This window comes from Lycium ferocissimum, chromosome 11 (genome assembly GCF_029784015.1).
Source record: "Lycium ferocissimum isolate CSIRO_LF1 chromosome 11, AGI_CSIRO_Lferr_CH_V1, whole genome shotgun sequence".
Classification (NCBI taxonomy): Eukaryota; Viridiplantae; Streptophyta; class Magnoliopsida; order Solanales; family Solanaceae; genus Lycium; species Lycium ferocissimum.
In genome coordinates, this window is record NC_081352.1 from 55,730,378 (window position 1) to 55,746,680 (window position 16,303).

The 16,303-nt window shown below is 38.3% G+C and overlaps 1 pseudogene; it reads right to left on the reverse strand.

Annotated features, from left to right (window-relative positions):
* Positions 1–5,824: 5,824 nt before the first annotated feature.
* LOC132038500 (stress-response A/B barrel domain-containing protein UP3-like) overlaps positions 5,825–16,303 on the reverse strand; it is an 81,927-nt pseudogene continuing 71,448 nt past the window's right edge.

A 16,303-nucleotide genomic window follows, 5' to 3' on the forward strand; every position in this document is an offset into this window, starting at 1 on the left:
AGCCGCTTACAGACTGACAACCCAATACCCACGACTCTGTCTGCAAAGTCTCTAACTCCGAACAAAACGTCATGGCACATATGCTCTGACTCGGCAGCACTCCAGGACAAGTGGAGCCTACCAACCCCGCTGGACATCTTCTATGCTAGCTTCAGCTCATCTGGGTTCACCTGCGCGGCATGAAACGCAGCCCCCGAAGAAGAGGGGTCAGTACGAGCAAGGTACTGAGTATGTAAGGCATGGATGGTAACATAGAAAGAGACGTAATCATGTGCAACAACAGTATGGAGATGTAAAACATATCATGTGAGAAAGTGTCCTGTACATATGAGACATATCATGTATAAGGGAGTAAGCTGTGCATATGGAACATGTCATGTGTAAAGCTGTAACATGTACGTATGGAACATATCATGTAAAAAATCATACATAGGGATCATATAATGTAAAAAGGCATGTAACACAGTAAGGAATCATATCATGTAAAGCTGTGACCTGTGCATATGAGTGCCTTGGGGGCGGATGCCATGCATGCTTGTACGAGTCATATGGTATCATAGCGCCGAACAAGTCGGCTCGCCCACATAGCGCCGAAATACTCGGCTCGCCCATAAATCTCGCGTCCGGGCATCCCGCGTCCGGGATGATAAGCCAGCTGACCAGGTGGCAATGAAACATGTCTCCCTTCCCATTCCCACATATACATGTATCCCATCCCCCAACCCGTATACAGGTATGGCATGCATGAGAGCCCAAAGAAAGTCATGTATCCATCGGAGTGACGAAAGGTCGGAAACCTCCGATCGCATTATGGAGTAATCATGGCCGCTTTGTCTCACCTTGGAGGATCAATAATTATAAGGCGAGACTACCAACGGAGAATAACATTAAGAGAACGTAGAACATATCATATTGTATCGTATCATGTCATAGCATATCGTGTCATATCATAGCATATCGTGTCATGTCATATCATCTCATATCATATCATGTCGTGTCATATCATGTCATGTCATGTCGTGTCGTAGTCATTTTCTCATATCTGACATCTTCATTGTCATCATAGAATCATAGTCATTGTTTTAGTCATAAGAACTTTCAAAAATTTGTAAAACTTGGATTTGGAGAAGAATGAATATTTTGGAAAACATTTATGAACCTTTAGGAAGAAAATCAAGCCTTGGAATGATATCCAAAAATTTCCTTTAACTGTAGTACGGAAATAAGCCAAATGGAGCCACAGGAGGAAATTAGGGAATAGTGGGCCCACCTCGAGTCAAATGAGGCGGCGTACACAATTTACGTATAATACGTTTCATGACATAACTTATGAGAGTTTCAGGGTAAACGGATCCTATTCATGCAAGTTCTAGGTATTTAGACAATTCTTTCAACTATTCATGAGCACTTAATTCAATTCTACTGAATGAATAGTAGTCAAATTCAAGCTCGGATTTCTAGAATTAGAGTAGTCCCCGAGACACGTATTCAAGCCTAATACATCTAAGACATGCCAAAGAAGGAAGAGTGAAGCCTTACATACCTCTTTCCGCTCCTTCTGCTACTCCAAATTCAAGTTGCAAATCCGCCAAAATCTACAATTTGGTCATGTTTACCAAACATTGATTAGCGCATTTAGAATTGGATTCTTAAATGAAACTTGGCTACCGAAATTTCGGCGGACTTCCCCCGTAAATACACCATCCCAATCCAACCCGGCTCATTTTAATCCATGATAACAATCCGGAATTCAACCCGGCTTAAAGTATCAATAATACCAACAATTATTCTAACAATTCCAACCATCAATTCAAAATATATTCTAATATTAACAACTCTTGCCGCATCATTCCATGGCATTTTATTTATATTCAAGTCCATTACATATATTCAAGAATACTTCAAACAATTCAACTAATATTCCAAACAACCCAACCAACATACCACTTCACCCAAAGCTTTCCAAATTCAACAAGAATACTAATTACATTTCTTTTCTTCCAATTTTAGAAGCTCCGCCAACACTCTACATTAACAACTTCATCGATACAAACATAAGAGTTCATGCTAGTGTCATATTAGCTTCCATAACAATACCACAACAATTACAACTTCATCTCAAATCATTAAATCCTCACTTTTATTATGGAATTCACAATAACAACAATCAAATTACTAAATAAAAATCATTCATCTTTTCTACACAAACCATCTTATTCGGCCACCCCTTGCAACACGCTAAATTCATGGTTTTCATTCATTTCTTCACTCTACCACATGTACAACCATCCACAACATAAAAAAAGGATGAAATCTTACCTTATTCCTTAACTCTACCACTTGACTTGAGTTGCTCCTTGTAAGAATGAGTAGTTTTCTTGCTTCAACAACTATCCCATATTAAAGAAGACCTTCAACTTGTTTGGAATACTAGAAGAAATAATTTTTTTTTGATCAACTTTCCATGGAGCTAATTTTTCATGGCCATGGCCGTATACCACTATAGTTCTCTCTTCTTGTTTTGTTTTCTTTCTTTCTTTCTCCACTCTTTTCAACTAAAAGATGAACTTCCACATATATATATATATATAGCTATATATATATAGCTCTCCAAGCATGTGAGGGGCACATGCCCTCTCTCTGATTTTCTAGACTTTTCTTTCTTTTTCTTGAATTTTTTTTCTAAATAAAAGATGACTTATTTTGTTGTCATCTTCTTTTCCTTTTCTTTTTTTTTTATTAATTTCGGCCAACATGGCCCCTTTTCATGAAGCTCCTTGAACACCTTCTGAAATTACCATTTTGCCCCTAGCCTTCCACATTATTCCCATAATGCCACTTTGCAAATTTTCCTTTTTACCCTTAGCCTTTCTCAATATTTTCATACCTCCAATGTTCATAAATAATATTCCTAACAACTCGTACACTAAAATTATTTCATAACATAGTCTTGTCCTTAACTTCTCACCATTGTCCCGCAATATCCGAACGCACGAAATACGGGCTATAACAGTTTCCCTACCTGATTACCCACTTATGCAAAAATGCAGGGGGGGGGGGGCTTGGAGCCTGGCGACCGATATGTCGAGTGCAATATTTCGTTTTACCCCTTGAAGGTAAAGGGAGAACCGGGCAAGGGCAAGAGGAACATGACAGACTCAGACGGGGATGAGGACAGCGAGGGCCAAGGGGGAGGTAGTGACAGGAGTGGTCCTTCATAGGCCCTGGGTACCTTAGAGCGCATGGAGGCCGATATGACTGCGGTGAAAGCAGTCATGATGGGGTTTGCATGAACTTTCATGGAGGTCGGGTCATCTAGTGCTACTGCTGGTGCGGGTTATTTCACCCCTGATGAGATGAAGGGTTATTTGGACGCTCAGTCCAAGATGGGGGATACTGTGGATGCTCTGCAGAGCGCCTTTGAATCTTTGGCCTAGGCCCACGTGGATCTCCAGGAGAATTTGGTCTAAGAGAAAAAGAAAAGTTGGGCTAGGGACAAGCTGTTCATGAGGATATAGAAAGGCGCCCAAAGCCTTTTGAAGACCCTAGTGTCGAAAGAGAAGCACCCCAAGGTGACCACCCAAGATGTTTCCCAGTTCTCCTTCTTGAGTGGATCCGGGCTTAGCGGCGAGGACTCTAACGACTCGGAGGACGGGGGTGATGATGCGACCAACAAGGGAGTGGCTTAGAGATTCCCCCCCCCCCTTTATATCAGCTTGGTTATCATTTGCCCTAATAGGGCTTGTTGTTAAGAAAATTTCTTATTTTCGGTTTGTTTGGGATGTTTGGCTAATTTCCTTGTTGTGTTTGGTACAGGTGCCCCGGTTTAAGGGCACTCGTAAGACAATTGCCCTAGTCGGGCGGATGTTTCTATGCAGGTTTTTTCTTTGAAATTGGCCTTTTTGATTTTTATTAATAAATGAACAGGTTGGGAAAACATGGAACGGGGGGAAGGCTACTGGTCTGACGGGGTCACTTGACCGCTGTAGCGGTATCGCTATGGTGAGGCTGGTCTCGCTGTAGCGGTGCTGGGGAAAAGACTGGGTCCATTGTAGCGGATGATGACCCGCTATGGAGAGCCCGCTGTAGCGATCCCCACACCGCCACAGCGAAGCTACAGTGTCAGTGGATGAATTTTTTGGTGCCCGCCAACTCAGGTCACGCAGGGGCTTGTTTGTTTGCTTAGCGCGTACAATCATGGATTTCATTTGACGAGTACGAACGCACTTTCCACTTACTAACCTTGCCAAAATAAGTACACAAATTATAACACTCAATATTGGCAACAAAATTTCCATTTATTTACACACTTAACATGCATACTACTTATAGAAAGTCCTCCTTGCGCCATTATAATAAGATACCAATTGGAATCGACAGATACCAATTAGCCCGTCAAGATACCAATTGGAATCGCCCAGATAACAATTGGATTCAACTCGGAGACGGAGTATTGGGAGTAGCACGATAGAATGAACGAAGAGGAAACTTTTAGATGTCTTATAGCCTCTTGTGGAGGGGTATGAACATCATCGTACCATTCCACAAGACTCTACTGGACAGTTGCTCTTGTACTTGTGAGATCGGTAATCTAGGCTCTGATACTAACTATCATGACCCAACTTACGGGTCGTACGGGCACCTACTGTGTTATTACTTAGTAGGCGAACTCTTACCAACCAACTCAATATTTAGACAGGTTTATTAACAACAAAATACTAAACTATCACAAATTAAAAGTAAATACTCGTGATGACTCTGTTATTGAAACAAGAAAACTGAAAAAATTCCCAGGATCTAGTCTAGACAGGTACAAGAGCTCCTATTACACAAGGATAAACAAAATAAATGACACAGCCTCTGCTTGGAATGAGATGAGCAATGATGTAGGAAGATGTCCGGAAATCCATAAAAAGAAACTTCAACTTATAACCCGCAACACATCTACATCCAAAAAGGATGCAGCAAGAGTAGTATCAGTACACCACACGTACTGGTAAGCATCATAGGTTGACTAAGATTAGTTCACGCAACACAATATAAAATCAACAAGATAAACAGATAAGTCAACTTATGCCCCAGGACTCCCAATATAGATAGTTACCCCAAAAGGAACTCGCCTCTCTAAATCCTAGTTATCTCGGTTCTCGTATTCTCACAGTATTACTGCTTATTTGACTTGTCAAGTGTAGTTCTATTCCGTACTTCCTTTAGGGCCAAATAAATTAGTCCTATCTCTTTGTTAAACTAACATCTACTCCTCGATTCTTAGCCTTAGGGCATTTTATCCAGTTCACTCGCTAGGGTATGACGCATCCACGGGACATATTCATCACCCTTCCATCAACACTGGACTCTCCCACATCCATCAGACTAAATGCAGAACCCTGAAACTTAATAATTCATTCCTAGTACAATAGCTTCATGAATGATCAGAAAACCCTCAGAAAGCACCACACAATGATAGGTATTACTACCTGTTAAAACATCACTATTGCAGTGTATACAACAGTCACTCATCTTTATGTACAGCTACTGACACTAAATAGTCACGACAAAGTTCACACTAATCGGATGACAAGCATGGGAAAATACTGTATAGATGCCATTTGGAAAAGATCAAGATACAAAAATAGTGCATCCCAACTGGGAAGGTTAACTGAATTTATTAGCCATTTTTAAACGCAAATCATCAGTATACTACACCCCAACACAAAATAAATTTACGAAGTTGTTAAAGCACATAGGCAAATTTAACTTTAGAAAGAGACAAGAATAACCTCAACTTCTGATCATAAGCCCAGAAAAGAAGATTGGATGAGTCTCACAGACTAGCTGTTTGAGTAGGAGGAACAGCATAATCCACAACACCATCCACAAACTAGCTGGACGTGTCTCATAGACTAGATTTTTTGAGTATGTCCTTTTTTAGACTTGCAATTTCTGTTTATATTTCAATTAACAGCCCTAAAATGGATATTTGTCAAAGTCATCCATAAATTACTACTGCTGTAGGCCTCAAAAACAAAAATATGAACAAAATTCAAGATTTTTCTATATCTAGTGGGAGATTTTATGGAAAGAAAAAGAAAATCATAAACAAATCATAAACTATATAAAAAATGTTAAGAAGATATTAAAGCTAGCAACAATGATGAGCCAAACGTATGGAACAAGAATCGCACACTTCTGTTCCATTTTCATAACAACCTAAAGGCTACAACACCTTGAAGTCTATCAAAAGTAACTATCTTTTCTCAAAAGATATGTCTTCAGGTATTTGTATTTCTTGTGCTTAAGGTTCAGTATGATTAGATGTAGCAGTGGTCTCTTTTCTGGATTATTTCACAAGTTTGATACAATTCTTATTGTGCAGCGAAAACAAAGAAGAGATAAAATGTTATCAGTGGATGCAAAGAAAACGTGACCAAGGATCTGAAGTTAAATATTCTGGAAAACCAGGCAAAGCAGAAGCTTTAATGGATAGCAAGCTTGATAAGATTTTAATGTTTACGATGTACTCTATGTAGGAGTACACTCTCAGAGGTCTTAACATAAAGATATACTGTAAAATGGGTCATATAAATAAAGGAACATTTATAATGGACCGTATAACCACCGAACCTGATTTTTAGGCTAAAAAGCATATAATCCCTAAAACAGGAAAGTAAAATGTGGAAGTGAATCCATAGAATGAAATACATCTCCCTGAATCCATACACTTTATCTTCCCATTATCTGGTTATCCTAGTTTATCTGTATTCATTTGAGTTAGCTTTATGACTGCAACCTATAATACCAAAACCATTATCTTCCATAAAATTTACAAGAGCTAAAGTAACTGAATATCATAAAGGCACCTGGTCGACCTACTTATAGCAAGTACAAGCTTCATTGTGAGCACATGTCAGTTTTCTTAATAGAAAATAAGCGCCAAAAATGGATCACATGATATATTACAAAAGCAGTTAGAATATGTCCCAAAAGGGTTTATCGAAATTGTCCCATTCCAACTTGGATTCTATAATTGTCTCATTCCAACTGGGATTCGACTAGCTTGTCCTATTCCAACTAGGATTTTGCACGTCTTCAACCCCTATTTAAAGGAGATCTTCGGTCAGAACATTAAGAAAAAGAGAATAACTATCAAGATTATCAAGACTACGCACAAGACTATATTCCCCACTTAGGTCAGAGAGAGTTTTCATTGAGAGATTGTAATCTTTCATTTCCTTGGATCTCGTTATGCTTCGACACCCTGTTGAGATCATTTTGTACTCCTCACCTTATAGTTGATTTCTCTGCTCTTCACGCCTCGTGGTTTTTTCCGTCTTGGATTTCTACGTAAATCATGTGTTCGTTATGTTTATTTCTTTCTTGCATTATTGTTCTTATGTTGGTACATCCTAATCGGTTCTGATGCATCGCTCGTTTATTTCTTAGCAAGTGGTATCAGAGTATTCAAGATCCAGGATGTCTACCGTAACCAAGTTTGATATTGAGAAGTTTGACGGCAAGATAAGCTTCAGTATCTGAAAAGTTCAGATGCAAGCCGTTCTCACCCAGAACTGATTAAAGAAGGCTCTTCTTAGAAAATTCAGGAAACCCGAGTCTATGACAGATGATCAATGAGAGGAATTGGATGAAAAGGCACATTCAAATATCCAACTATGTCTATCTAAAATAGTTCTTCGCGATGTTATTCATGAGACTACTGTTGCAGGCCTCTGGTTGAAGTTAGAGTCTCTCTACATAACGAAAAGTCTCGCAAATAAAATTTGTCTGAAGGAACGGTTATACACATTCTCTATGGCTGAAGGTAACCCCCATTCAAAATCATCGTGACGGGTTCAACTCTGTTATTCTTGACCTAGAAAATTTAGACGTCGAGGCTGAAGATGAGGATAAAGCAATATAATTGGTGGTCTCCCTACCCTCTACGTATAAGCACTTTAAAGAAATTATGCTATATGGTGATAATGAAATACTGAGTTATGAAGATGTCAAATCTAATTTTTTGTCCAAAGCCAAATTTGATTTTGAAGTGCTTTCTGAAGACAAAGGACAAGGTTTGTCTATTAGAGGAAGATCCCATGATAGGGGGAGTAACGTAAAAGAATTTTAGGTCCAAGTCTAGAGGCCGGAAATTCAACAATGATAAATTCTGCAAATACACAAACCACGTAGTTGGTGATTGTCATAAATTGAAGAATAAACTAGAGAGAGAGTAAAAAATAACAAAATGCTGCAGAAAACAGCTGAAGCAAGAGTTGTTGAAAGTGATTCCGAAGGTGATGTTTTGATGGCTGTCTCTGTTGATAAGAAAAATTCTGTTGAATGGGTTTTTTATTCTGGATGTACGTATCACGTGTGTCCTCATAAGGACTGGTTTTCAACAAATGAGAAAGCTTGTGGTGTTGTCTTAATGGGGAATGATTCCCCATGCAATATTGATGGGATTGGTACTATAAAAATTAGGACCCATCGTGGTGTTATCAGGACCTTGACCAACGTTCATCATGTTCCTTACTTGAAACGAAACCTTATTTCTCTGGGTACCTTTGAATCTCTTGGAAATAAATATTCAGTTGAAGATGGAGTTCTCAAGATTACAGAAGGTGCTCTAGTCTTGATGAAAGGAACAAGACGTGGGACTCTCTATTACCTGCATGATTCAATTGTGACTGGGTCTGTAGCAGTTTCTACTTCATTATCCGATGATGATCTCACCCGTTTATGGCATATGCGTTTGGGCCATATGAGTGAGAAAGGTATGACCATTCTGAGCAAAAGAGATCTTCTTGGTAAAACTGGTACGGGTAAACTTGACTTTTGTGATCATTGCATTTTTGGGAAATAGAAGAGAGTTAATTTCTCCATAGCAAAACATCGTACACATGGCATTCTTGATTATATTCATTCGGAAATATGGGGTCCATCCAAAGTTCCTTCCCTTGGATAAAAATGCTACATTTTGACTCTTATTGATGATTTTTCTCGTAAGGTATGGGTTTATTTCCTAAGACAGAAAAGTGAAGTGTTTTCCAATTTCAAGAAATTCAAAGCCCTTGTTGAACACCAAACTGGCCAAAAAATTAAGAAGCTCAGGACTGATAATGGTTTGGAGTTCTATAATAATGAGTTCTGCGCTATTTATGGTATTGCTAGACATAAGACTCTCGTTCATAATCCCCAGCAGAACGGAGTTGCAGAACATATAAACGGAACATTGCTTGAGAGAGCCCGTTGTATGCTCTCAAATACTGGTTTATGGTATCGCCATGATTTCTGGGCCGAAGTTATTTCTACGGCTTGTTACCTCTTCAATTTGTCTCCACATTCATCTATTGACTTTAAATTCCTGAAGAAGTTTGGTCTGGTAATCCCTTTGACTACTTTATTCTTAGAGTTTTCGGATGCACTGTTTTTGCTCATGTTTATATGGGAAGCTAGCCCTCAGGACTGTTAAGTGCATGTTTCTTGGTTATGCTACTGAGTCTAAAGGATATCGTTTATGGTGTACTAGCTCTAAGAAAATGATTCAGAGTCGGGATGTAACTTTTAATGAGGCTTTTATGTTATCCTCTGAGAAAAAGTCTGTTGTTTACTCTATGGGTAATGATGATATGAAAGATGCCAGTGAGAAGGTGGAGGTAGAAATGAACGATGAAGCTTACGAAGTTGGCCCTATTTCTTCTACAGTTCCTCAGGCTAGCGAGAAGGCTCCTGTTGATGAGCCAAGTACTAGTACCACACGTCCCGTCGAGCCACAGGTGGAGGATGATCATGTTATTGGTCGTGATATACCGAGATGAGTTATAAAGAAGCCCGCTCAATATGCTGACACTGATGATGATGGGCTTATTGCTCATGTTGTTGCAGTTGCACAATAAATTCCCAAAAGAGTTGATCATTCTACTTAGTCTGAGGCAATTTCTTGTTCTAATTCCTCAAATTGGTTAGTTGGGTATGCAAGAAGAGATGAGAAACTTGCACAAAAATAATACATGGGAGTTATGTGAGCTGCCCAAAGGCCGTCGTACATTGATTGCAAAATGGATCTACAAACTAAAAGATGGTATTCCCGGGGGTTGAAGAAGCAAGATGGAAAGCTCGCTTAATGGTTCATGGTTGCCACCAAAAGGAGGGTATTGACTTCAATGAAGTTTTCTTTCCTATTGTTCATCATACCTCCATTAGAGTGTTACTTTCTATTGTTGCTCTTTTTAACTTGGAGTTGGAGCAACTTGATGTTAAAATTTCATTTCTTCATGGAGTGTTAGAAGAAGAAATTTATATGAAGCAACCCGAGGGTTTTGTTGTTCCTGGCAAGGAGCAATTTGTTTGTCAGTTGAAAAGATCTCTTTATGGCCTTAAACAAGCTCTAAGACAAGGGGTACAAAAGGTTTGATTCCTTTATGATTGGGCAAGACTACACACGTAGTAAGTATGAACATTGTGTGTATTTTCGACAGTTTTACGGTTCCTTTGTTTACTTATTGTTATATGTTGATGATATGTTGATTGCTTCTAAAGATAAGTCTTTGATCAACAAGTTAAAATCTCAACTTAATTCTGAGTTTGAGATGAAGGACCTTGGTACAGCTAAGAAGATTCTAGGTATGGAGATTCATAGGGATCGAAAAGCTGGGAAGCTTTACCTGTCTCAGAGGAAGTATTTTGAGAAAGTCCTCCATAGATTTAATATGTTTGATTGTAAACCTTTTTCTACTCCGTTTACTGCTCATTTCAAACTGTCTGCTGACTCTTGTCCTAAGTCCGAGGAGGACATTGAGAGTATGTCTACTATCCTGTATGCTAGTGCTGTTGGTAACCTTATGTATGCTATGGTTTGCACTAGACCTGATTTAGTTTTTGCAGTAAGCATGGTGAGCCGATACATGCATAATCCTGGAAAGGATCATTGGAATGCCGTGAAGTGGATTCTTCGTTATGTGAAAGGGTCCGTTGATATTGGTTTGGTATTTGATAGAGCCAAGGCATCGTCTTATGATGTTGTTGGGTTCGTTGATTCTGATTATGGTGGTGATCTCGATCATAGGAGGTCTATTTTTTGTTACATTTTTTCACTGTGCTCTGGTGCTATCTCTTGGAAAGTACAATTACAGCCTATTACAGCCCTTTCTACTACCGAAGCTGAGTATATCGCTGCAACTAAAGGTGTTAAAGAAGCTACATGGTTGCGAGGTCTTCTTATTTATCATGGTGTTCAATAGGGTACCACCGTTGAATTTTTTGATAGCCAGAGTGCTATTCATTTTACCAAGGCCGATTCTCATCGCTCGAAGACCAAACATATTAACGTTAAATACCATTTTATCAGAGATATTATTGCTGCAGGGGAGATTATGGTAAATAAAGTTCACATGTCATAGAATCCCGCAGATATGTTAACCAAGCCGCTTGCTATTACTAAGTTTAAGCATTTCTTAGACTTAGTTGGTGTTCTTCATGCTTAAATTGCCCTTCGGGGCTTTATGGGGTGACGAGTGTTGATGTTGATGTATTTTGGCCCACGGTAGAGATTGTTAGAATATGTCCCAAAAGGGTTTATCCAAATTATCCCATTCCAACTGGGATTCGATAATTGTCCCATTCCAACTGGGAATTCGACTGGCTTGTCCCATTCCAACTGGGATTTTGAACGTCTTCAACCCCTATTTAAAGGAGATCTTCGGCCACAACATCAAGAAAAAGAGAACAACTATCGATACTACACACAAGACTATATTCCCCACTTAGTTTAGAGAGAGTTTTCATTGAGAGATTATAATCTTTCGTTTCCTTTGATCTCGTTGTGCTTTGACATCCTGTCGAGATCGTTTTGTACTCCTCACCTTATAGTTGATTTCTTTGCACTTCGCGCCCGTGGTTTTTCCCGTCTTGGGTTTTCACGTAAATCTTGTGTTCATTATGTTTATTGCTTTCTTGCATTATTGTTCTTATGTTGGTACATCCTAATCAGTTCCGTTGCATCGCTCGTTTAATTCTTAACAAAAGCTTTTATTCTGTTTTCAAACAATATGACCAAAGAGTACCAAAATCCTCCATCAAGAATGTCAATTTTAAATATTTTGTCAATCAAGAGGCGAAACGGTCTATTAATGTTTTCAAAACAATTTTTAAAGGTTGAGGAACTTGTTTCTTAGAACTTCCACACAACTTTCAAGCCCCGCGTCAAGTGTTCTAAGTTCAGTATTTAAATGAAGAAGTATAAAGGAGTATGCAGTCTCATCATCCGCGAGCTTTGAAGGCTGTTGTTGGCCCAAAGGGTTGGCTCCAGATAGGTTTCTCGGTGATTAAAAAAACAATAAACACTACCCTTGTGCTATTGATGGTGAAGAAGCTAAACTAAATGCTGAAACTTTTGCCTTCCATTTTCCCTATGTTGTCCTTTAATTGTTGTTTTCTTTTTTTATTCTTTCAGCCCTTTTGAATTTGTTTGTCTTCTTGGTGGGGCTAGGAGAAGGTCAAAGACAAGCATTAACAAAACATGGAATTGAAAAGTATGATTGATAACGTCCAAATCCACTCTATTAAATAGAATGTACACTGTCGTCATAATATAATTTACCCAACTATGAGTCGGGATTGATCTCACAGAGAACAAGATGTAAGCGATTAAGCAAAGAAGGAAACATCACCAACAATAGTTTAGCCAAACACTTAAAGGTGGTTTAGAGAGAAACTTACGTCTAATTCGAAAATGTAAACTAGCCTAGAAAGCAACCATAAGAATAAATCACAGAGCGAGAACAACGAATTGTGTTTCTTTATGACGCAGCGGAAGAATCGTTGAATTCACCACTGAAAAAGTTACCAAAGTCAAACTTCGATTCACTAGGAAACGAAGGTTCCTTCAACTACTTGGCAAATACTCTTGAAGATTAGAGATTAAATAGGGGAGGGGATAAGGACAACAAACTTTACTATGACAGTTGATCGCTGATAGATGAGTCATATAACAAAATTTAACATCCAAAGAGGAAAAACAAATGAAATGGCTCAGGAGAAAGTGCAAAAAGTGTAATTAGTGTAATCTAATCCAAGCAATCTAGGTGATTTTGACAATGTTTCAATTCACACAATTCTCTCTCTCTCTCTCTCTCTCTCTCTCTCTCTCTTTCTTCTTTTTCCTAGAGCAGTTTCTTCTCTCATTGTTCTCTCCAATGCGACAAGGAAGATCTTAACCATGATTAATGTAATAGATAGTTTCATATATTTACTCTCAGAAAATGGGGACAATTCCAAAATCTAGCAACACATTTCTGACTGCCTAATAATAATGTTTTATTTAAAAAAGAACATCAAAAATCATGCAATAATTAAGCCCTCCAAATTTGTTATTTTTCAACACCTGAAGCCGAATAAAAGAAACGTTAGAAGTTTTAATCAACCTCCGCAAATAAGATCATTGAACATGTCATCAGTTGACAAGAATTACTTATTCTTTTCAAATTTGTATAGCTTGTTAAATTGTCTGGAATATTGAGGTAGCGTGTTCATGTAGAAACTCCGAAGGAAATTAATTAATTTGATGTAACTCTTCTAATTTTTATTATTGCCACAAGTCTTTCTCAATAATATTTTATTTGTTGCATCTCTCGATCATTGCTTTTAATGAAGAAAAACATACACCAATGGACAAATATTGAATCGTAGTTAAAATAAACTTATGAATTAGTGAAATTAACTACGTTAAGTAAAACAAAAATTGTTAGTGAAACTAATGTATTTTGTTTCATGTGATGAAAAATAACAAATTTGGAAGGTTTAGTTATTTTGAGTTGCTAATGTTCTATTTTAAATAAAATATTATTTAAAATCATTTATTTTAAATCCCATGTACAAGATAATTTCGAAAATCATTTTAAAGAGAATTAAAGATGTGATTGATGGTATTGTGGGACCTAGTCAGTCTGCTTTTATTCCAGGTAGATCAGTTGCTGATAACATCATACTTAGCCATGAGTTGGTTAAGGGATACATCTGGAAACATTTATGGCCCAGATGTATGATTAAAGTGAACCTACAAAAGGCATATGATTCTGTGGAATGGCACTTTATTTCACAAGTACTTAAGGAACTGGGATTTCCTAGGAAAATGCTGAAGTGGATCATGCTTTGTGTCACAACAGTGGGTTACACCTTTATGATCAATGGTAATTTATCTGACACAATGAAAGCTAATAGTGGTTTGAGACAATGGGATCCTACGTCCCTTTATATTTTTTTGTGTTGCTTATGAAATGTCTACTAGAGGGGATGTATAGTCAGTGAAATTATTGAAAAGCAAATTTGGTCTTTTTTCTGAAGCATCTGGACTAAAGGCCAATTTGAGTAAAAGTCAAGTTTATTTTAGTGGAGTAGATGAGACTACTAAAAAGAGTATCCTACATCACCTTGGATTTTAAATTGGAGACCTACCTTTCAAATATCTTGGTGTACCCCTTTCAACCAAGAGACTAACAGTGCAACAATGCCAACCATTGGTTAATAAGATTACTGCCAGAATACAAACATGGATGGCTAAAGGACCGACCTGTGCAGCGAGGTTGCAACTCATTAGAGGTGTATTGTTTGAGGTTCAAGGTTATTGGGCACAACTTTTCCTCCTCTCTCAGAAAGTGATGAAACTCATAGAGGCTGTATGCAGAAGCTATTTGTGGACAGGGGATGCAAATGTGTCTAAAAGGGAATTGGTAGTTTGGGAAAGAATTTGTCTACCAAAAAGTGCTGGAGGACAAAATGTGTTGAATATTAAGGTATGGAAACAAGCTGCTATATGCAAGTTATCCTGGGCTCTGAGTCAAAACAAAGAGAAACTATGGATCACTTGGGTTTATACTTACTATATAAACGAGAACATTGAGCTTATGATGATACCTCAACAAGATTCATGGATGATCAGAAAATCTTAATTGTCAGAAAGCATTGGGCTACTATTGTATAGCTCAAAGGCTCATCCAACAAGGTGAGTTTCAGATTTCCAGTGCCTATAAGAAAAAGTGTTGAGAATGTGCAATGGAAAAACTTAATTGCCACAATGTAGCTTGCCCAAAACAAGTCTTCATACTGTGGGTAGCATTACACCTAAAACTTCGAACCAAAGACAGGCTGATCAAATGGGGATTGAATGTGAATAGCAAATGTGTGTTCTGTGAGTTGTCTGTTGAAACTGCTGAACACCTGCTTTTCAACTGTAGATACACTAGAGCTTTCTGGCAGGGGACACTAGAGTGGATGAGCTGGTATAAGGGGATACTCAACTGGGAAACAGAATGACAATGATGGTCCATAATTCCAGGGGCAAGCAAGTTCGAAATAGACTGCTTAAAGCAGGTTTTGCAGCTGTTGTTTATGATATCTGGATTGAGAGAAACCAAAGGGTATTTCAGAAGAAGTCCAAACCTAAGGAGCTGCTCATTCACGCACTCAAGACTAATCTTTGCATTAGGATTGGAGGGCAGAGGCCATTGTTTGATTTTGTGTGCTCTTTATAGTAGTTGGAATGCATTGTTTACTTTGGATAGGAGGTAGAGAGGCATGCTGGTGATTTCCGAGAGAGGAAGAACTGGTTTTGTTCTCCTCTGGTTATGTTAATGTTCACAGGTAATTAATAAAAGTTCTTTAATTACCAAAAAAAAAAAAATTAAAACTCGAGATTTCTCGTCTTCCCCCAAATTCTCCTTCAATTTAAGAAACGTAACCTTTTGTAAATAAAAGATTATTATCTCCAGCTATCTTCTTCTTGTCATCTCTCTCTGTCTCACCCCTAATCATGGCCTGGGCGTAAAACGACACTCGGTGCCTGAGCTACTGGACCGAGCGAAACAACATGATTGAACTTAGTGGAGACATGATGATGCAGAATATAGTTTATAAACATGTTGAACACTGAAAGTCTGAATAATGTTTGAGATTAATAATACTAGAATATCTGAATTTCTGTCACTAGACATAAATGCGGAAATAGTCTAAAAATAATAAAGTGCAGCCGTCATGGCTAAAATGATATTTGAAAAATATTGACTTAACAACTAATCTAGTCAATGAAGCCTCTGACGTGAATATTGAAATACTAACTATTTACCGAACAAGGCCCCGGCAAACCTCTACTGCTTAATACTAATTGAAAAGTAAGGATAATACCCCAAATGAAATGGGGCTCACCAACTAACTGATACGAGAAAGTCCTAACGTGAAGTCCAACTGTCACCTGTATATGTACCTGTATCGTGAAATGCAACGCTTCCGGCAAAAGGGACGTAGTACCCTGGAA